We start from the raw sequence: 23352 nt of genomic DNA, 5'->3' as shown, positions 1-23352 counted from the left end.
ATATAAATTAAATATCAGAAATGTTTTTTAATTTTATTTTGCTATTTTTCATGCCAGCGGATCTGTGATTCGGACTAAATTACCTTCCTGACAAGACCAACAGCAAACATTTTCTTTATCAACATAATCAATAAAAATAAAGATCACATCAATATTTATTCAGCCATACCTCAATTCCATGTGTCATCCAAATTCTTAAACACAAACATCCTTTTTCATAAATTGATCATCTGTCCAAACACCTGATGCATCAAGCAAGCACAAGTTTGGGTAGAAGCAAAAGACAATCCTGACATAAGACATCGCAAGCTACAAGTAATGCTGCTTTGTTGACATAGGGGGTTGAGCTCAGTCATCTCAACAAAGAATGCAAGATGCACACCTTTCTGACATCCCCTCCTTGCTAATCAGGTGAAATACCAACAACTTACTTTCAAACATCTGTTGCAGGGGACTGTCTCAAAAGCAATAAATCATTATTGTGACAGGTTTAAGATGGTCAAGGCTGTGACTTGGTGCTTCTCGATTCAATGTGGAATTGATTTACCACAATGTTTGTGTACTTGATGAAGAGGGATGTCTATTCTCTTGTATTGCTATGTCCAACAAGGGTAATAATCAATGAGCATCAATCTTCAAACTAAAGGTATGTGTGGCCAGTGAAATGCAAAAAGTTCACCCATGACAGAAAATGTCTAAAACATCCTAACGAGGGATGCATAACACCCCATGTACCTTGAGTGATCCTGCTACAATGAATTTATCTTACTGACATGTTTAAATGTGACATTGTAAAAGAATTAACACAAATTCAAAATTGATAGAAAACAGCTGTTTGATTGATCTGAGGTTAACTTGTGCCATGTCACATGACTTCCACTGACTCGGGGAAAAGCATACAGCTTTATACATTGAAGCAGAGTATAAGGGATTTATTCGGCCTCTAAGATATCCATGTGCCGCCTGCATTGCTTGTGGCAGGGTATAAAGAGATTTATTCCCTCGCTGAGAAATTTATTACCCTCCACAGTATTTTATCAAGATCACGTGGACCAATCAGATCTCATCATTCTGATATGAAGGTATGATAATTATGATTATAACAATAGTACACACCTTGCACTTACACAGAATGAGCATTTAAGTTTCACCGTAAAAATAATACCAACACACACAACATGCACAATGCAACAACCTGAAGCAACCTTACATGGAGGTCTCCTCACATCTTGCCGAAGACAAATAGTGTATCCGAGTACAAAGATTAGATTTTAAGGAGACTGCAAGAGCCAGAAAGTGAGGCTTGGGTGAGTAAGATGTAACATGTGAAGCATGGATCATTGCTCATGCCATCAACAACTGGTTTGCCATATTACGGACCATAGCACAAAATAACCATTCACTTATTATAATGAGAAAAGAATAATCTGACAACCCCAAGACAGACAAGACATACTCTTCCTGATACAAAGCAAACCATTTATAAGTTTTAATAATAATTTAATCAAAATTTTAAAAATACACAATACAACACAGGATACATGCAAACATTTTGAAATCTCTTCAATTACATTAAGAACAAACAAGAAGAAAGGACAATCACACATTACACACCAGGCATATCTACATCCTCTAAACCGACTGGCTGGTAAATCAGGAAGCAAGAACCACTTCCCTGTGTGAAAAGCCAACATCCTGCACTTTAAATATTTATAGACAACAAAAACTCCTAAACACACATCTCAGCTGCCTCCAAAGCCTATTGGCGCATGCCATTAAACCCTCGTCAGGGAACTTGTACTTTTTAAAGCAACTTCAGTTTGTTGGCTTGGACATTACCCTTTGAAGTCAATCAGTTGTGATGTCCCATCTATGATACACAAAGGTCAGGATGATCCAACACATACTTAGTACTATAAAATAATGATATTAAGAATCATTATTTACAGTGAGACAGGGGGTCACGGGTGGCCCAGTTGTCTAAGGTGCTGCGATTCGATGTGCAGAGTTGCATCCCTTGGGCATGCCAGAAACCTATGATTGTGGGTTCGAATCCCAGTTCGCCCCGATTATGTTTCTAGGTTTGTCAGCACCATACCCGTGCTCGTGGGTTTCACCGAAGTGGTAAATGTCTGAGACCTACATCACTTCTGGATTCCCTCCCACATTAAGCTGACACGCTGTGATATAACTGGAATACTGTTAAAAACGGCGTTAAACCCAACTCTCTCACTCACTCGCTACAGTGAGACAGATGTCATGAGACAATGACATTTTCTGTGACAGAAGCTAAGTGGCATCCTTGACACTTGCTCTGCTATAATACTGCAGTCTAAAGACCTCTATAACAAAGAGTTAGAAAAGGACAGCCTTGACTTTCAGGCTAAATCTTAAACTCTGATTACCATGATTACATGTGAAACACTCATAGATCATATACTTGGGAAAAAACAATAGCTGGAGGAAATCAGTTGTGGCTGTTACCATGGTAATGATATGTATCACAATAGGGAGGTTGCGACTTGTAACTGACATGATTCATGAACACTTGACACTTCCACTGTTAAGAAGCTGTGTTTCAGCATTGAGCCGAGACCTGACCCAACACATCAGGTCATATGCACATACCATCAGGAAATAATTCATTTTGATTCAGAATTACAATATCTTGGAGTTATCTGTTGTCTGTACATCAAACATTAGTCCCTAATTTTTTTCTTACATCACTTGGGTTTCAGCTTTCGATTTCAATTCCATTATTGCCTGTATTATGGACATGATGGAGTAATTAATATCAAGATAAAAAAAAATTACCATATACCTACATATCCATAAGACCGATCACCCGAATTAAGTTATGTAAGTGCCAGTGGCTAATAGAATAAGCTTGCTTGCAGTTAGATATATCTGTAGGTTTTACACAAGTCCAAAATGCAAAAGTTCTAAGTGGTCATGGTGACACTTCAAGTGGCCATGCCCTAATGTCAAGGTTAGAAGCATCATCTTGCAGCTACTGAGAGAGTTACTCTCACTCACACTGACATCATTGAGGAAGTTAAACTTTAAAAGTGTCTTCCAGAAATGATAGCTTAACATCGTACATGTACATGGTTTCAGATCAGTTACTTTTCTTATGAGACAGCATGACTGATTGTTATCTAAAAAGATATTTTTCAATTTTGGTAATGGCATAGAAGAATGTCCTTTCCAAATTTGCTAAAATCATGAAAAAGTTCAAATGGTACTTGTCTCCAGCAAAATAAGTGCATGTAACCACTAAAACGAATTGTTGAGTCTGACTGTGTTGTGCCGCAGAAGATCCAGCTACATCCGAAGCCAGCAGATCAACTGACATTGGTCCTTAGAATCAATGGAAATTCTTCAACAAATCTTCTATAATCATGATAATGTAATCATCTTGGCTTTCACTAAGTTTCAGTCATGCTTCATCAGCACCAATATGCAAAATTATGCCATATTATCATGGTTACTAGGGCTGGCTATAGATATAGATCACAGAGATCGATAATCGCTAACAAAATATCAATCAATTATCAATAAATATCAGAAAAGTAACTTTAACAAGTATTTGTCACAGAGTGACGAAATATTCCCCGCCTGTACACCATAGTACCAAATATGAAGACAATCCAGCGATTAGTTCTTGAGATATTGTAGCAACACCGTTTTCCAACTCCAAAAACAGATTTGCCTGCTGTGACCTTGAAAATGGGGTCAAGGTCACCAAATCTGACAGGTGTATGCGGTGTCTGTATATACACTATAGTTCCAAATATGAAGACAATCCAGCGATTAGTTCTTGAGATATCGCGGCAACACCGTTTTCTAACTCCAAAAGCAGATTTGCCTGCTGTGACCTTGACAATGGGGTCAAGGTCACCAAAACCGACTGGTGTCTGCGGTGTCTGTATATACACCATAGTTCCAAATATGAAGACAATCCAGTGTTTAGTTCTTGAGATATCGCGGCAACACCGTTTTCCAACTCCAAAAGCAGATTTGCCTGCTGTGACCTTTAAAATGGGATCAAGGTCACCAAAACCGACTGGTGTCTGCAGAGTCTGTATATACACCATAGTTCCAAATATGAAGACAATCCAGTGTTTAGTTCTTGAGATATCGCGGCAACACCGTTTTCCAACTCTAAAAGCAGATTTGTCTGCTGTGACCTTGAAAATGGGATCAAGGTCACCAAAACCGACTGGTGTCTGCGGAGTCTGTATATACACCATAGTTCCAAATATGAAGACAATCCAGTGTTTAGTTCTTGAGATATCGCGGCAACACCGTTTTCCAACTCTAAAAGCAGATTTGTCTGCTGTGACCTTGAAAATGGGATCAAGGTCACCAAAACCGACTGGTGTCTGCGGAGTCTGTATATACACCATAGTTCCAAATATGAAGACAATCCAGTGTTTAGTTCTTGAGATATCGCGGCAACAAACAGGTGGGACGTACGGACGGACGTACGGACGGACGGTCGTGAATACTATATCCCCCGCTTCGCGCTTTCGCGCGGCGGGGGATAACAAGTTAAAGTGAATACGTAAGAAAATCACGGAAGGAATCAACATAATTCACACCACTGTTGAGCAGTGACTCATTCATTCATAACATTTTGTGGACATTTGAGAAATAACAAAAACAGTTGCTTTCCATCTTTGACAATTGACATTACTGACAATAATTGTTTCAGTAAATTTAAACTCTACATTTCATCACAATAGTTTATTTAAGTTATTATCGATGACAATATCATATCCATTGTTAATATTTCTAAAATTCCGATTATCAAACTTTTTAGCTGGCCCTAATTCAATAATCAAGAATACAAACCAGTTTACCTTTTATTTTGTGACTCCAATATGTGTCTCTTCTTTAAGATTGTCATTGCCCTAATCTCCAAACCCTGCAAAAAATGGAAAACAATCATAGTTATTTCTCACAATTTTCTCCCTGACTGTAATCAATATACAGCCAAAGGCTGGTGAAAAATTGGGGTTATAAATTTAATACACTTCAAACTAATTACTAACATCAATATTGCCCGTCCCTCCTGCATCCCCAACTCTGCCAGGTAAGAGAGATGTCATCCTACATCAGGATATCAATGTTACAACAATGTAGATGTTATTTTATGATAACCATGCTGTATGATACAAATTTATTAATATCGATATCATATTAATAATTCACTGCCACAGTGACATTTATTGAGATTACCATGGTTAAGATGAACAATGACAAGGCAGGAACTTCAATTTTAAACATACAGAGGATCAGCCTAGTTTAGCATTAGCATGATTAGTGGGTTAAATGCAGGTTGCCAAAGATATTTTTTATTTATACACAAATAGATTATCTAATTTTATATTAAAAATGATTGATCAATACATCATGACACTTTTGAGCCGATATATCAATACTAAAATACCAATAAATGACACCCCTACCAGGAACCCCTATCACCATGATCACATATGCCCCTATTCTTTCTATCCCCTTGCCTGGCACAGACACACAAACATCTGCACTCCAGGTGCTATGTATCAGTCTTTCGTCTTTCATGGCCAGACAAAACAAATGATTTATCAATATTACAGGGCACTGTGACATAAATCAGCTGTTTCCCAAACTTCAACTGCAGTATTCAAATACATTACCAAATCACATATGCAATGTCAATCAATCAGGCAACTTCCTTTTAGCGAATTTAATCAACTTCTCCAAAATATGCTAATGGCACATACCTCGAAGCTTAATGGACTTAAAACTGAAATTGATTTTTCCACATAACTTGGGTTCACCTTGTCAGAGACAAACTCCCAGATGTGTCATTAGCTGTGACTCATAGATAGATGTTACAGCACCTGGCATGGAGGAAAGATTCTGTGAGTGCCAAGTCGCCAAACTGTAGAACCAGCACAAGTATTCCGCCATACAAGTTATCAAGTACTCTGTGACTCAATCATTCACGTGAATCATTCAACAGCAATGCACACTTGTATATTCGCCCAGAGATCCTTCATGTGCTATTGATTCATGATGAATGTAGAAGCGCCAGTGAACGGTTTATTACCTTCACAAAGCATTCAGCAATTGACACACCATGTTTTACACCATTATCTAGTCATTTCTTGAGCTCTCTATACCACACCTACGTGTCATGCAGTGAAAATGGACAGGACCATAATTCATTTTTGTATTGCAGAGAGCGCCTTGACATGGCTCAGCAGGATTTCACTTTCATGGCATAAGGTTTCATAGCAATTGAAGGTTTCATGGCAACTGAAGGTTTCATGACCTTTGGTTTCATGATGAGGCTTGATCATGATGGTATATCTAGGGTGTTGATATGTAGGTTCCATTGAATATAAGTATTGTGTCATATATCATGATATAGTTTCCTCTGAATGTTAGTCTTGTGGAATATATCATGATACATAAATCGTGATATACATGATATAGGGCGTCTATTACATGTAAGTCTTGTGGCACATGATACAAGTTTCTAGGCATTGTGACATACAATAGGTTTCGTGGCTCATAACTATCTCACGATCATGCTCGTAGCAAGGTGTATATAGATTTTTCCAGGTAGAAGGCAGTACCAATTATTAATGTCCACAGCTTACTGGGGGTACCTCAGGGTCTTCAAAGGTTTCTATAATCACAGAGAAATTAAGAACGACATCATTGAAACTTTGAGCAGATGAGAGAAATATTCCATGATTTGTACCTCCTTGACATTGCTTGAGGATTATTGTGAAACGTGTTGGCAACCTTTGACCCATATAGACCTGAACAGCTCTTACAAATCTAGTAGGCAAGGTTTTGGCACAGACTGCATCCTCTGTTTCTATATTATGAAGTGAGGAGCAAGCAAGAAGAAAGTGTATGAGTGAGTGTTGTTTTTGTGAAAGATACCAGGAAACTCCAGAGATTAATACCAGAGCAGTCCCAGATCACATCTTATAAGTAGCAGTACATTGTACAGCCATATCTCAGTCTCCAAGTAGTATCTGGAGTCAATGTGGCATGTATGACTGCTATGCCAGGTGTTGTTCCTGGGGGCTGTCTCAAGAAATGTTCATCCAATATTTCCTCGGAAAAAGAAATTTATTTAAAAACAAAAAACATACATGCCAAGTATGTCAACAACGGTGAATAATATGAATCTTTTGACTGCACACGATACAAATATTCATTAGCAAGTAGGCATTTTTTGCTATTGTCCCTGGGAGTTTAGCTGAGAAGTCCACAGATGTGACTGACAGACTTCCAATAGCCATTCAGATGTGCAACATGCACCCCTACAGACCGAACAGCAGAAAACCATATACCGTATTCGACGTAATAAGCTCCCTGCTCTAATTGCTAATATATCGGCTAGTGAACAATCCCAATTAGCACCCCTTCGGATTGATCAATATACACAAGACTTATTTATTCGTGTACAATATCGTGTGTTATATGCACCCTTAATTATGGGCAATTAAATTCTGGAAACATATATCTGCCGTACATAAACATTTCAGGCTGTCAGCATAAACCACGAAATTTTTTTTTTTTCACCAAAATAATATTCTAATAAGAGCCCCCTATTTATAATTTTGAGAGCGCCCTGGGCGCTTATTACATCAAATACGGTATATCCCTTCTTCTTCTTCTTCTTTTTTTGCTTGTGTGTGTGTGCCCCACATTATGTTATGCATCTTATTGTGACGTCACAATGTTAGATTGCACTATGACATCATACGATGTTAGAGTGCACTGTGACGTCACAGTGTAACAGTACAACTGTACTCTTGAAATTCATATTCGTGAAACTTGTTTTGTACAAGCAACTCCATTTCTCTGCAACCCTTCGTGAAATGTACACATATACCGGTACTTAAACTAACATATGCAAAGAATTTCATCAATGAGGTAATCCAATTTGATGCATGACTTTCCAAACTGCACACGAGGCCCAAATCATGAAAGAGATCCCCTGGAAACTAATCTGAAGTAGCTCCCCTCATCAGTGAAATCTGCCCCTGCTGACACAGGCACAGTAAAACAGACAAACCCATCTCCAGCATCTGACAGCCCTCACAGAACATCTGTTCAACCAAAAAGTATGATCACATTCTCAACGAGATGCTCCGTGCGAAGGCTCCGGCACACCGACTAACTGCCATCCAAAGATTCACTTTTTCTAATAGTGTGTGAGTGAGTTGGGTTTAAGGCCACTATTTCAGTCATGTGCCAACATGTCAGCTAAATGTGTGGTGAGGAAAGCCCTGGAGGTGATGCAACTCATGAGCACAGGTGTAGTGCTGACAAACCAAGAAAAATAATTGGGGCAAATCTGGATCTTAGAGATTAACAAAATAAACCTGGGTTTGTTATCTTGGTGGTCCAGGGGACTCAAAACCTTTAATTATTGGGTCAGAGGTCAGAGAAATATCAACAATTGAATTCAGGACTCAACCACAAGTGACACCAGACTGGGTATGGTCAGAGACCATTACAGTCAAAAATAGACATATGGAGTTCCCAAAGTGAATCCTACCTACAAATGGTTGTGTTAGATGTTTGTGAAGCATCTGACTGCATTGTATTTATTAAATGATTACAGATGGAAATTAATTTTAAGTGGTACCAAACACACACAAATGGCCCCTTAATCAACATACACACCTTTACAGTCAACTTATCAAAACACACACCCCTTACCTTACCGTCCCTTCATCAACATATCCACACACCCTTACAGGCTCCAGCCCAAAACAAAACATGCATTTCAATGATCAAGCAATACATTCGATGTGGCCTACAAGAACTGATTTCACAATGGGCATCAAGATTCCAAGGATCCTAATCTAACATGAAGAATCGGATTTGCCAGTTTTATTACTCTTAATCTTTTCAGCAATGAGAGTATGGATGCCAGAGTCTGCCGTCTCTAACATGCTTAATGGAATACTGTCATAACAGCAGTCATCACAGGAGCCATGAGGACTTTCAAGAGGCTGTGACCTGCCGAGTCTGAAGCTGAGGATTCCAGGCAACAGATTGCAAGGTTTAACCATTCAAATATTACTGTGGATGAAACAGACATTCTGGTGGCATCATCATCAATAGTTCTGACACTGACAGTGTTGGGGGGAGTGGGGGGGATTAAAAGACCTTTCGGGCTTGTCAAGTACTGTTTAAACATTACTCACTCAACTTTTATAAATCACCTCAAAAAGGGCATTCTAATACCGGAGACAACTATGTTTTTCCTCCAGAATACGAGTGAGTGAGTGAGTGGGTTTGGTTTTACGCCGCTATCGTAATATTCAATATAGCAATATTCCAGCAATATCACGGCGGGGGACACGAGAAATGGGCTTCACACATTGTACCCATGTCGGCATTCGAACCCGGGTCTTCGGCGTGACGAGTGAACGCTTTAACCACTAGGCTACCCGACCGCCCCTCCAGAATACGAAGATTGTACTGTTTGAGTCAGCGTTGGTGAATAATGCAACTGAGATTTTCAAAACAAACAAAAATGCTGTGTCATTGAGTCATTTCAGGCCAAACTAAAGGGCCAGAAACACATTAACTTTTCTTTTTTTGTGGGGCTTGGGGTAAGTGGTGGTGTTGCCAGAACTATTACAGTATTAGGTTCATAATTGTACAAACTGCTACAATCGTCAAATTGTTTTCACATCAGAACAGTACTATTCCCATAAGAACGACATTAGAATGTTTTGAAAAGTCTTCCAACTGAGGCTGTATGGTTGGCCAAACAGAGACTCAAAGACCCCAAAATAGACTGCTCTGAATGAACTGTCCCTGTTTTGGACAACAAGATTTCTTCCTCAAAATACTTGATTACATTAGAATGTAAACATGTAGGCCGATATGTCACCAGTCTCTACCTAATAAAGACCTCAACCCCAAGTATTATGAGCCATACATACCAGGGCTCAATTTTAGGAACTTGATTTCACTTGCACCAGATGCACGTTGAAATGAAACACTAAATCGAGCCGTGCATACTTGAAACAAACCAGCAAAAATGACTTCACATTTTTCACACCTATACCATGTAAACACAACAAAGTATATTTGCCATTAAGCCAGCCATGTATATATAGTACCATCTTGATCTTAATTATGTTAATAAGCTGGAAACTGTAGCTCTGAATCACCAATTAATTGCCCTCAGTAAACATTTTTCAACCTCAGCCCTACAAGGTAAATACTGCCTGTTAACTGTGAGATCAGCTCTGTTGCAGAGACAAATCCAGAGGGCATGTCACTGTGGATTTATCAGAATTAGTTGGATATTGTTGTCACGTTACGGGAAGCTGATTACTGATTATGTTCAAACTGATCTTTATGAGGATCAAAGTTATGACATAACACGAAGACATTATTGATGAATGTCTTTTCAAAGACAGTTAATCAGGTGAAAGATTCATCATGGATTTCACATGGTCTGATAGGAGGTTGTCTTGTTTGTATAGTTTCTAATCAGTATTCTCACTAGGATGGGGTTGGAGCTTTTAGAGTATTTTAGTTATACTGCAGTTAATTGTCGGCGGCAAGCTTAAAGTGACATAGATGTAAAATATTATGAAACCAATAAACACAGGTATGTCATCATGCTCACAGACCAAGGCTGATATTCTGTGCCAATCTGGAACTGGAACCCATGACAAGCTTACAGACCTGACTGCACAACGAGATGCAGTTTGCAATATACTAAAGAAAAGTGTAAGATTGCACAGCTACCTCGTAGCCCCTAAGAGGAGGATCACGAGAAACAGGCCTCAATAAATGTGGGGAACTGAACATGCCATACAAAGATGTCATGCAAAGACCTTAAGGCTATACCATACAGTCCTAACAATATCAAAGAAACATTTGTTAACCATGTTAACAATTACAAATAAAGATTTCATTATAAAATATGCATGTAAAGCTTTTTTGTTATATTCTAGCTATACAAACTCAATATGTCCAAGGTCATATTCCAAATTAACCTGAATTTCATCCCCTCAGGAGATAATATAGCAATTAAACAGTATGTAGGGCTTCGGTGAGATGTGTTACATTATGTACAAGGACACGTTGGTCAGGGTTGTCTTTGATGTGTACATTCCTGGAGTAGCCAAGTAGAACTATTGACTGGAGACTGTGGAGTGTGAAAAGCACTCAGGAGATCATCTCTGTTTGAAACACGATATATTTTACTGTCGATCTCAATTACCAAAACTTTCTGGAAGTCGGTCATAAAGTCTGGGAGTATGCCAGCAAAGTTTTATCTAAGAATGCAGTAGTTGGGTATAAGCAGGATATTGTTCTGGATAATGTATTTGTCTCCTAAGCATGAAAATGTGGGTCCTAGGGTAGCCATTGTACCAAAAACAAACAAAATATAAAATATTTGTGAAATCTTATGCTGATTAAAGACAGAAATTGGCCTGTTTAAATTCAGATTTGATCAAAGAAAATCTGACACAGACAGTCCAAACTACATGTATTGCAATTGATTGCATTTATAAGACGGAAGTAGCTAGCATACAAAGCACAATTGTTCCCACCCTTGAGCAAAAAGGCTGACAGTACTGAAGCACTGATGCACCCAGATATGAAACTCTAGTACACATCCCCCATGACAACAACTACAATACACCTCACATGTATCGTGATACAGATCATATCACAGATTGTTGCAATAACCTGCACATCAAATGGTTTACAAACAGGTACTAATCATGCTAATCAACAGCTGAAAGCTATCAACATGATCAAGTCCATCATTCAGTTTGATCATACAGTAGTTCTGCGTCTTCTTAAAATAGCATGAACATTTGACATTACCATGATAACAAAGTAACTTCTGAAGAGAAGGAATTCAGCTTTTATTCCCCATTCATCATCATGAACATGTTGTATGAAACTTATTTAATCATCATAATATTGGCGTACATACCACATCACACCAGTATACCGTGTAATCCCTACCAACCACATTAGACACCTACAACGTATAGCCCTAACATGTTCTGAGGGTTAGCAGTCATCAGCATTATCATGGAGTTGACAGGAATATCTCAAGCCCCTCCCCTTCCTTTCAGTCTCAGGATCGGTGTTGGGTAATACCACATACCATATTTCCTCTATATAAGCATGGATCTCTTGTAAGCGCTCGCCACTTTATATATGTCATAAGCACTGGCCTGTTATATGCCCAAACCTGTTAAATAGTAAGCGCTGTCCAGTTGAATGTACTTGTCTCTGATAACCACCGACTTCTTGTTAGTACTGGCCTGTTATTAGAACTGGTCTCTTACACGTACTAGTTCTTTTTTAAGTACATGTCTCTTATTAGAGGAAATACAGTATACTTACTTCCTTCATTAGGCTAAGCCACAACTAACACATAGGGAAATGATCCTTAGTGAATCGGGAGCATTACTCAGTCTTATGTTGTACACTAATCTTTTCCAGTCAGTTGGTAAACAACACAGCCAATTGGAGTGCTTCCAAGACTTGGGTGGAGAATGCACATCCTTCTAGTTCAACAGCAAGCTCTGTGCAAATATGTCAGGTGCAAGGATCCACAATATACCACGCAGAATCTCCACAATGTCAAGATTATTGTAATATAAACAAAAGTCATGCACTGGATGCTCACATATCAGTACAACACAATAACAAGTTAACAACATTGTTATAAAATAGTGCATAAATCATAAAGCCAAACTATTATTACTGATTATGAATGACTTTTGTTTGGTTTGTTGTTTAATGGAAATGATGCTATGGATTTAAAGAAAACAACATACATGTATTTGATGATATTCATTTATGAAAAATGACTGAACGATGTTGTTGATGGTGCAATCAATTGTATTTCTGATTCATCAGTGTTGAAATTTAAGGGAGGATCTTTGGCCCTCAGGGTTAAGTTTTATTGTACCTTAATTTCAGACCCCCCCTTAATTTCTTTTTTAACATAAGGGCCACACCAACATGGACATTTAGGATCACTGACCGTCATTCCTAATTTCAAACACTGCAGGAGAAATGTGCTTTTAAAATCGTAGTTAACCTAATTATTTTGCAGGTCAAACTGACCTTGAACGAAGATGCAGTATGCATGCAGGGACTTATCTAGACCTGCACTGAGGTCGATATTCGGCCCCAAGTCAGTAAGAATTCCCAAATTGGAGTTACAGATTTCCTAATTCATGTTAAATAGTAATAATTAATTATGGCTTTGTTGAAGTGACTTGTATTTCACTGACCAATTTGAACAAAATAACAATTGTTTCCCAAATTGCCTGCCAAGGGCATGTTGTTTGGAATCCTGAATAAATCCCTGGTATGTCATCTAATAATATAAGGAAAACAAAATACTACAGATCTGATTTAATAGCTTGGAAGTTCACAGAATAAAGTTCGATGAAATCATCCACACTGGCTTCAGACGTGACGCATCACACTGTTTGAAATCTCGTTGATGTCAAATCCATCAAGGCTAGACTTTGTGCCAACTGGTGGCAATAAAATGTGATCAATTGCATCATACATAAAGAATCATAAGCAGATTGCATCAATGTGTCATCTCACATTGTCGTTTTTAATCAACCCCATCACCAAAAGGCTCATCCTGACGAAGGTAGATTGTTTATGGAAGTTAGTGGTGTTTTGTTCAGTTATTCACTCAACAAACACATCATCTCCACGAATTGTACATACCTAATTCCATGCATGGTTGACACTGTGAAGTACCTTAATTCCAAAGAAAGCTCCCACTCCCATCAGTAAGCCAATACCGTGTGTGTGCAGGGTATGATCCTGCATAGCTCCATAGCATAGCATTACAATATTGCAATATCGTCCTGTGTGAAGTCTTCACTAAGTAGGTTCATGTTGTGGTCAGTAGTGACCAGTTGCCAGGATCCTCTGCTTAAAACCACACTGACCTTTCTACTGGACTAACCAGTCTCTCACAATACTTCAGAGAATTCCACAGTGGGACTCCAAGCAGCATTCAACACAAATTTCTCAAAGGGGCCATCTCAAAGATGTAATGGGTGGGCTATTTTTTACAAATAAAAGCAAAAAAACAAATGGATGAGAAAAATTCTAAAATAGTACATCACTAATTTATGTGAACATGGTGAACTGACAGATGGCAAATACTTGTATAAATCAGACAAATTTTAGTCATCAATTTTTTTTTTTAAAGTAGGAATACACTTAGATTGCTTTTTTTGTTTGTTGTTTAACACCGCACTCAGCAATAACCCAGCTATATGACGGCGGTCTGTAAATAACCAGGTCTGATCCAGTGATTGACATTATGAGCATCAATCCACACAATTGGGATACGATGACATGCATCATTAACCAAGTCAGCTAGCCTGACCACCAGAGCATATTGCATTTAGACAGAAAAATATCTAACTTTTCACAAAACTCGCCAAAGTAATCAACAATACACAGGTACACACAACACACAGAACGTTTCTACTTGGCCAAATGATAATACTTATCAAAGGGCTTGATAAAAGTGGACGAGTGCTTATTTCTTTCCCTGAACTTGTACCATAATTACTTCCGAAGGGAGTAATGATCACTATAGTATACACATCAGGAAGTGCCGACTTTGGACATTGTTTTCAATAGATTTTAGTCAGTTAACATAATTTGCCTTGTATTCTGGACTGTAGTCAGAGTCTACAGATAGTTGCTTGTCTCCAACTGCATTGGAAAATACAATGTTAAGTACCCTGGTAACAAATATTTGTCCAAACATTCTTAATTTAAAGTTGCACTTGGACATTTTTATCATACAGCTATTAGCCAAACAGGAGCAATGAAATGAGGATTAACGCCACGTCCAATATTATTGCGATGTGTGCGTGTTTGTGTGTGTGCCGCAGTTTAACATGAATCCCTCACTCAGACAGTACATGACTCGAGCCGACCAGTCCTTCTTTTAGCCCTTTCATGCCGAGTGCCAGGCAGGGTAACAAGTAGTACCTTATTTTAACATCTTTTGGTATGATGTAAATGGGGATTGAACTTCCGCTCTCCGGGGGACATCTACCATAAGACATCTACCATTAGCCAAACAGAAACATGAATAAAAATATATATATTTTAACAAACTTTGGATGTCACTCTGCATATATGCGCCTGTGTTAATGCGAACTATGACCAACAGGTGTGAGATCTGAACTTTCTAAAGCACATAAAATGCTAAGATATGCTCCACAGTCTGGTGCCAACTTCCAGTCATGGTCGAGATTAGTTGATTGCAATTAGTGCCAGACAAACTGGTGTTTGATTGACTTGAATTAAACTTTCAAGGACTGCCAAATTGCCATGTCCCCATTAACAACCTGTAAATGCATAACAATGTGTCATAAGTATGACCATCAGGTATGACTAGCAGGTCAGGCCAACATGATCAAAGACAGCAGTCTCTATGGTCTAGGGTCAACATTCTTCACCCAAGACCAACAAGGAGCAGGAAGGTGGACAGGCAGCCTAGAGGCCTAGTGTCATGTTTGCTAGCTCGTTATCACAGGTGTGACAGACTCGCATTACCTGGATAAAGTCTGTACATTCGTAGGAGTAGGGACATCTAGACTTTCTAATGTGCCCTTGTGCCAAATAACTATCAGCATGATCAGTGCATTAATATGTTCTGTGTGTTCAATGTCCTGAAGATGTGGGATCAAGATTGGGTTCCGTCTAATTATAGGTACCCAACAGCATCCCAATAATAAAACAATTCTGAATGTTCAACGTCCTACATGAGTGAGATCAAGTCTTGGTTCTGTCTTCTTGAACCAGAAGCACTCTTGATGGTTGACCAAATCTGTTTATTTATTAAGCATTTTGAATATGTTACACATGACAAAGGGTATCCTTCTGGGAAATGGAAACTTCATATTTTTTTATAGTTTGTGACTTTGCACCATGTGCCGTTTGGTTGGGAGATTTTAGCAGTGATAGCTACACTGGGCATGGTGGGTGGTCTCCTTGACCCAGATACCAGATTACTTAATAACCTGTAGATGTGCAACCTAGACACTAGGTTCTGTTCGATATTAACGCTATGACTATCTGACTGTAATAAGCCTTAATGTTAAGAAAACAAGCGTATAGTTGACGAAGTCATCTATATCCCCCCCCCCATTTTTAACACGTTATGGTCCCAAACCAGGTAACTGACCCAACATTTCTCTTAGCCCATGTCAAAATAGCTGCAATGGAAATTCTAAAATAAACATTTCTAAAACTCCTTAATATCAAATGGCACTAGTTCAGTATGCGCTTTATATATAGACATGCAATGTTTGGCAAGGAAATATTTAACAGTTTATTTGTTATACTCCTTAAGTAAACCAATCCTATATTAAAACTTAAATCTAACTTGTTGCAATGGAAACGTAAAAAATAAAAATTTCTAAAATTCCTAAATAGCAAAAGGCACCAGTTCAGTATGTGCCTAGTAGACATGCAAAGTTTTGTAAGAAAGTATTTAACAGTTTTTGAGTTATGCTCCGGAAACGAACACCACCCTTATAGCACCTAAGTCCAACTTGTTGCCATGGAAACGTAAAAAATAAAAATTTATAAAACTCCTAAATAGCAAAAGGCACCAGTTCAGTATGTGTCTGGAAAACATGCAAAGTTTTGTAAGAAATTATTTAACGGTTTTTGAGTTATGCTCCGGAAACGAACACCACCCTTATAGCACCTAAGTCCAACTTGTTGCCATGGAAACGTAAAAAATAAAAAATTATAAAATTCCTAAATAGCAAAAGGCACCAGTTCAGCATGAGTCTGATAGACATGCAAAGTTTCGTAGAGAAATATTTAATGGTTTCTGAGTTATGCTCCGGAAACGATTTCGGGACGCACACACGCACACACACACGGACGGAACCCATTTCTATATCCCCCGCCAACTTCGTTGGGGCGGGGGATAAAAAACCCGATGAAACCGGAAAGTTGTCAACTTTCATTTTGTCTTGTTTGTTTTACAATGCTTTTAGCAGTATTCCAGCCATATCATGGTGGCCCTATGAAACCAGGTCCCCACTTCCACAGGAAAAAAGAAGCATTCAAGTCAGATGAAGCTTACTTTGGGGGATTAAGAAGAAGTCTCCAATGAATGACTCATCATCATTACCTCAGCACAAACATTCAATAATGTTATCATAGTTACTGCAGCAATAGAAACTAACATTTTTAGCCCACTAGTCCTTATTAATGATAACATGTAGCAAAACCCTTAAAAATGGCAAATTTCTACTAGATCTTATGATACCTAAGCTATTGTGCAGTTTGGCAACAGCTATAGGATAAGTGTCAGTTTCCATCGCTGCCATTGTAAAACGCCTTCATTGTGGCATGAGTGAGTGTTTCCTGCTTCACGCAGCAATGTCCCAGAGCTAGGAATCACTGTTAGTGGCCTGTAGATATTAGGGACACAAAAACAAGTGGTTGATAGCATGAGTACACCACTAGGACCACCTAGGATTCCAAACTGAGTGTCCTTGGCAGGCAATTTGGAAAGAATTGTTCTTTTGCTCAATTGGTCAGTGATATACAAGTCACCTGTGCTGTGTGTGTGTGTGTGTGTGTGTGTGTGTGTGTGTGTGTGTGTGTGTGTGTGTGTGTGTGTGTGTGTGTGTGTGTGTGTGTGTGTGTGTATCATTGTATGTTACAACTGGCAAATTTGTCATTCTAATTTGGGAATATTTACTGATATTTGCTGCAGACATAGGGCCAAATATTGGCCTGCGTGCAGGCCTAGATACATCAAGACACAATCAGCCACACCATACAATTACAACAAGCATTACAAAACCAACATAAACATTGTTTGATTTACTGGCGAGCCTTTACTGGTGAGCCTTTCCTAAATTTAACAAAATGTAAGTAGTGTGTTTGATTGAAACAAAGAGATTTGTTTAAGAAATTTACCTCAACATGCCCAAATCAACCCTGACACTTTTACTGACAGCATTCTATTTTTGCCTCCTGCCTCTTAACATACTAACCAAGACAAGAAGTCAAACAAGAAATTAATTTTATTAGGCCTCAACAAAGTTAATCCTAATGATAGTTCATAGTTCATAAATCAGGACAGGAAGTCACCAGGACTTGCACACTTATTACTTCTTACTAATACACAAAAAGTACTTCCATTTTTACAACTATCCTGAGATGCATGTCATGACAAAGGACACTGTACATAATATTTTCATTTGATAAAATTTGTGAATTTTCTTCACACACATTCCCTAAACAGATACTCCAGACATTCCACACCTTGATACTGATAGCACAGTCGGCCACATCTTTCAGCATGCATGGAAACTCGCAGCAATCTCAAACTACCCCTTCTTTAGAATATACGTTTACTGGTGAGGTAGTTCAAACTCAAACATAGGTGCTAGGAGGAGAATGCCAGGTTTCACAAAAACACAAGAGTCTGAACATTGCTGAACTCACACACAATTTGAACATCTGGAGATAATTTCTTACATACATCAGCATTTGAAGAAGGATAAAGTTGCAAGGTATTTTAGGAAATGTGACATATCCCGCAGCAGAGCATTTGAAATGCCAATACAACCAGGTACCATGGGTTAAGGGCTGGCAAATTCCATGAGAAATGGATGTTTTCAATGCAAGACCATTATTTTTTATCAACTCAAAAAACAATTAAAACATTGAATGGCACAATAACCGAGAAGATGTTTTCACAGTTTATCATGAAAGCTCCTGAGGAGTTATCTGTGAATCATCTTGAACAAGGCCATCATCAATATGCCAGCTTTATCACTAGGAGCTAGAGGTGAGGTGCAATGTGCTTTAGTGTTGTGTCCAAGATTATTGCACTTACACAGCGACGTGTATGCATGTGTATGTGTACGAGTGGCTGCGTGTACTAGTCCAGGCGAATGCTGATTTAATAGTGCCAACCCACATGAATACCCCACTCAGACACAGTATACTGACTCTGAGCCGTCCAGTACTTGCTTTAGGCCCTTAGCAACAGGCAGGGTAACAACAAGTACCATATAATAACGTAAGGACGCTTCCAGGGATCGAACTCATGACCTTCTGCTCCCCTGGGCGGATGCTCTACCACTAGACTACAGAGGTGGTCACTAGGAGCTAGAAATAATCAAGTCTGTGTCAGGCAAAACTGTACTCTGACTGTATGGATTGTTGTTTACAGGCTGCAGTGATAGAAGTCGAATGTTGCTGAACCACATATTTCCTACCACCTCTCAAAACAGTTTACAAATTATCTTACACCAGCACTTTCATGTTAACAGAAATTACTTAATACTGTTAATACTTTGGAAACTGCAACTTGCATCTACACCATGTACACGTCATTTCATCATGGTCATTTGTAGGTATTTATTCATGATATTTCCTACCTTTGCTTGACAATATCCCTTCAAAATAATTTAACATGCATTATATTTCCTTGATTTTATTTCCAAATTTTAATCCTGTAGGGCAGTAAGGAGCAGGATTATTCCTTTTCAGTTAAGTTAGGATTATTGGTTGTGTCAGCAGCTGAAACTCTGTACTGGTCCGTACAGTCAAACAGACATGTTAAAACATTATTATTACCTTAAAGCTCACCACAAAAATGTAGCACACAACAACATAGCTTCAGAATTCCATTCAGATTATCAGGAAATGAAAGTAAATGGAAGGAATCAACACTAACAGTATAGAATGTCCTCAAACTATCACAGCAATAGAAACTAACATATTTATCCCACCAGTCCTTACAATGATAACAGACAAAAACCCATTAAAATGGCAACTTACAACTTCTTCCTGACTCAAAAGTGTCCACTAGCCAAATCAAAGCCTAGTTTATACTCTTGCCATTTCAAGCCTACTTTTCTTGCCTCAATCGTGGCACCACCCCATGTAGAACAAGAGTTGGGTCCCTTGGGATGAAAATGCGATATCCAATCAGTTTGCTGTTCTTATTTCGAATGGCTCCACAAAGATGACCACCATATAGCACAATCCTTTATTTCAGAGCTAATTTCCTAGAGCTGAATCAGTCTAAACTTGCCAAATCATTCTAGACTTGAGTTGGACTCCTTTCTTAATTTATACTCAACAGTAGAGGACGTAACGTGTACGCGAGACGGCTCTCCCGTCTCGCGTGCAAGTGACCACCTGAGAGGGGGTCACTCGTATGCGTGACGGCCTGTCAGTGGACCATGGATTTCTGCATGTTGCACAAAAATGTCTCTACAAGCGTTATTTGTGAAAATAATAAAACAAAATTAAGTACAGTTATTGATCATTCTACTAGTTATCGAATGACATGAAAAAATGTCATAAGAAAAATAATAAACAGTCAAATTGGGAGAAAAATGTGCAAAAATCTAGCAAAATGTTCTGCTCAAGGGTCAGGGACACAACCTTATGACTATCTCAATGTAATTATATTTCAACAGCTCAGCTAAATTAATGCACTAGCCTACTTAAACATTGCTACGATTGATGTAGTATGAATCAAATAGAGCCAATTTGACTTGTCAATGTGAAGTCTACCAAGCATTAGACTTACAGCAGAGCATTATTAGCTCAGGAAACAAAGAGAGAGTAACACATTTATCCATTTTGGGAACTGAACCTAGTTCTTAAGTATGACATGCAAATGCCTAACCCACTATCCTAGGCTACCCCATCGACACTGTTCAGATCAAAGAACCAACCGTTTGAATAGGTTTAAATACTGCTTTACACAATATCACAGATATGTTTCCGAACCACTCATATCTACAAGTGTCATATTCTCATCTCAGTCAATTCTTAACATGAAATCAAATTATGTAGTTCTAATCTGCTAACTAAAGTAGATGGCTTTAAATAGACCAATAGGCATAGGGGATGGTAAAGTAACCATTGGATAATTTTTGTTCCATTTGAAGATTTCAGGTTTCTTTATTTGTTATGTTTGTAGGAAACATAGTTTCAAATATATTTCTTCAGGTGATGGGTGGTGAGAAACACATCAGCTTACTTCTTTATACATAAATATATACACATGGCTAAAGATTAGTTGGAGCCGTGCAACAGTGGTAAATATCATGGATATTGGAAACTGTCTCAAGAGCATTTTTTAGTTTCTTTTTTAGATCATTTTGCTATAAAAGACATGAAAATTCAACTTGATCAAAATCTAGATGCTAAGTAAACAAGTTAACTTCTAATCCTGTATAATATGAACTTAAACACCTTGATTGTAAAACTGACCAACTCAGTCAACGTACACTACTGACTATCTTGGTTGATACATGTTATCGTATCCCAATGGCATGAGTCGATGCTCATGATGTCAATCACAGGATTGTCTGGTCCAGTCTCGATTATCTACAGACCACTGATATAGCTTGAATATTGCTGAGTGCGGCATTAAACAACAAACAAACTGAATATACATCATGTACATGTAATACACACAATGGACTATTAAGCTGACGGGGGACACTTTGCAAATTGTAACACTGAACAAATTATCTGCTACTGCAAACTGCAATCACCCGTTACCGGAGTGTTGCTTATTGCAATGGCTTTTCATGAACATAACGAATGCTTGAATACATAAATGATATAAACAATAAAAACAAACAAAAATTGTAGATGCCAGTCAAAACTGACAAAATAGCAACACTTGTCATTAATTGAGTATGCACGAAAAATTGCTTTCTTAAAAAAAACAATCAGCAATATCATTACGAAGAAATGAGATGTGCCCTACATACAAGCATTGGCCCAGAAATATGATTCAGTCGTGAAAAAGTGATAAGATGATTCATCACCCCTCTAAATTTGATTCATCACCCTCTTCCAATTTAGAGTAAATATCATCACCATAAATGTATTACCTTGTCATGTTGTGGAAGAGGTAAACACATAAGTAGTAATATTAATTGAACATTACCAAAAACAACAAATTACTATCAAAATGTGCATGTTATCATGGTTATGGTTATTTTGTTGAAATGTAGTATACATGCAAATGAACCTATAATCAAGCATTAATGACTGTTCACTGAGTCTTCACAGAAAGTAATAGCCAACTTTCTGATTTTATTACTGTCTACAAGAATGAAACTGTCAACGTTCGAGCCTAGCTGAGATAATCTCTGTAAGCCACAAAAGCACCAGACTGAGCCCATTGATTGTTTACTTGGATTTTGAGTGACACATGGTATCCAAATTCCAACACAGTTGGTACTAGTACAGTTCAAGCGTGTCATTTCAACTGTTATTTGTAGACATTTGTTAGAATCAACACTAGAGGTATTAGAGTAAATGATCTTGTAATCCAGGGTCCCATGCAAGGCAGTCCCACCCCCACAGACTCTGCGAGTGCAAAACTTTTGGATATTTCCAAATTGTGTTGTTCCTGCGATTATCTTTCTCTGATCGCATTGCTAAAGCGTACTCTTTATAACAGCCCCAATGCATGCAAGGGTTAATGACAGAAACTGATCTAAAACTTACGTGATAATGTTAATTCCATTGTATTTCGAAGTCTACTAGTTTATATTATCGCTGACATGTCAAAGTCTTCTGTGTAATGGCTGCCTATGAGTCATCTGCGCATGCGTAGTGCCATTAAAGGAAGGCGAACCTGTTGGCGAGAGCAAAGGGGCTGCTCTCAAAACGTTTGAGGTTATTTTATTATTTCAGGTGCAACTTAGACTAACATCTAGTCTCTGAAATGGACAGATTTACAGAAAAAAAACAGTTGTGAAATTATCTTAATAAAAATATAATAAAAAGGAGCCTAGAGACTCTCTTCATTCCTGATACTGCAGTAATCTAGTCTTGCCAAACATTAAAGACTTGCATGGGATCAGAGACCTATTATATGGTCTCTGATGGGATGTAGTGGATATATTTGTTTCAGGGTCTGTATGACAGACTAGGTGCAATTCAGTTCCCCGTTATTTCATTATCCAGAAGGATCATTAATTCAAAAGACGTTGGTATACTTGCAGTTGTTTAAATGCACAAAATGATGTACATTTTATTTATCCACTGAACAATTAGCTGACATATATCTCGCGTATATCAAGTAGGCATATTCTCCAACTACCCTCCTCTAAATTCTTTAATATACGAACCGTTTGATTATTATCCTCGTTATCTTACATCTTAAAATAAGATGAACGTTCTACTCTTAATCGAGGAATACAAGAAGCACACCCAATGTTATCTGTAACATATATCATAGACGGTGGGTTGCTT

General features: G+C 38.2%; 1 protein-coding gene across 14 annotated transcripts in view; it reads right to left on the bottom strand.

Moving 5' to 3' along the window:
• Positions 1-22707, bottom strand: part of LOC124126894 (CAP-Gly domain-containing linker protein 1-like) — a 118934-nt gene extending 96227 nt beyond the window's left edge. For 12 of the 14 annotated variants that reach the window (XM_048396080.1, XM_048396083.1, XM_048396092.1 and 9 more), the window contains exons 1-2: positions 22603-22707; positions 4866-4930 (exon numbers count right to left, since the gene is read on the bottom strand). The gene's annotated coding sequence lies outside the window, so the exon portion shown is untranslated. Of the gene's footprint in view, positions 1-4865; positions 4931-13773; positions 14072-22602 lie in introns of those variants that run through there. The other 2 variants (XM_048396081.1, XM_048396082.1) reach the window with 2 other exon arrangements.
• Between the last annotated feature and the right edge of the window lie 645 nt (positions 22708-23352).

The sequence above is a fragment of the Haliotis rufescens genome, unplaced genomic scaffold (assembly GCF_023055435.1).
Source record: "Haliotis rufescens isolate VD_foot unplaced genomic scaffold, xgHalRufe1.0.p SCAF_15, whole genome shotgun sequence".
NCBI lineage: Eukaryota > Metazoa > Mollusca > Gastropoda > Lepetellida > Haliotidae > Haliotis > Haliotis rufescens.
This window is presented reverse-complemented; position numbering and strand designations above follow the sequence as displayed.